The sequence below is a fragment of the Carassius carassius genome, chromosome 13 (assembly GCF_963082965.1).
Source record: "Carassius carassius chromosome 13, fCarCar2.1, whole genome shotgun sequence".
NCBI lineage: Eukaryota > Metazoa > Chordata > Actinopteri > Cypriniformes > Cyprinidae > Carassius > Carassius carassius.
Window position 1 is genome coordinate 34,279,077 of NC_081767.1, and position 1,364 is coordinate 34,280,440.

The following is a 1,364-nucleotide window of genomic DNA, read 5'->3' on the forward strand; positions in this document are numbered from 1 at the left end:
AGACACTCGCTGATGTAAAATCATCTCCACTCAGTCCTCAGTTTATAAAAACAAACTAAAATGTACTGTAAAAGAATGAAGGGGTTCAATGTGAAACGTGTCCAGTTACATTTATTTCTACAGTATACTCTCTGCAATACAGCTTCAGCAAGATACACAGGACAATAACATTGATGAATTCTGCAATATAAACGCATATTACTCTTATTTTATTAATGTTAATATCAATTATAACATTAATTTAATTTCAACTGTGAGCAGCTTTACAGAAGTCATTATTCAGCTCAATTTATTTAACTGTTAATTCAATTCAGTTAAATCATGATTCAGTGAGTTTATTGTTGATTCAATTCAATGATGATTCAATTCAGTTTAAGGTTAATTTAATTCAGTTTAATGAAGATTTAGTTTAGTTGAATGTTGATTCAATTCTGTTCAATGTTGATTCAGTTCAGTTCAATGTTAATTCAGTTCAGTTCAATGTTGATTCAATCAAGTTCAATGTTGGTTCAGTTCAGCTCAATGTTAATTCAGTTCAGTTCAATGTTGATTCATTCAAGTTCAATGTTGGTTCAGTTCAGCTCAATGTTAATTCAGTTCAGTTCAATGTTGATTCATTCAAGTTCAATGTTGGTTCAGTTCAGCTCAATGTTGATTCAATCCAGTTCAATGCTGATTCAATCCAGTTCAATGTTGATTCAATCCAGTTCAATGTTGGTTCAGTTCAGTTCAATGTTGGTTCAGTTCAACTCAATGTTGATTCAATCCAGTTCAATGTTGATTCAATCCAGTTCAATGTTGATTCAATCCAGTTCAATGTTGGTTCAGGTCAGTTCAATGTTGATTCAATCCAGTTCAATGTTGATTCAATCCAGTTCAATGTTGGTTCAGTTCAGCTCAATGTTGATTCAATCCAGTTCAATGTTGATTCAATCCAGTTCAATGTTGGTTCAGTTCAGTTCAATGTTGGTTCAGTTCAACTCAATGTTGATTCAATCCAGTTCAATGTTGATTCAATCCAGTTCAATGTTGGTTCAGTTCACCTCAATGTTGATTCAATCCAGTTCAATGTTGATTCAATCCAGTTCAATGTTGATTCAATGTTGATTCAATCCAGTTCAATGTTGGTTCAGTTCAGTTCAATGTTGGTTCAGTTCAACTCAATGTTGATTCAATCCAGTTCAATGTTGATTCAATCCAGTTCAATGTTGATTCAATCCAGTTCAATGTTGGTTCAGGTCAGTTCAATGTTGATTCAATCCAGTTCAATGTTGATTCAATGCAGTTCAATGTTGGTTCAGTTCAACTCAATGTTGATTCAATGCAGTTCAATGTTGGTTCAGTTCAACTCAATGTTGGTTCAA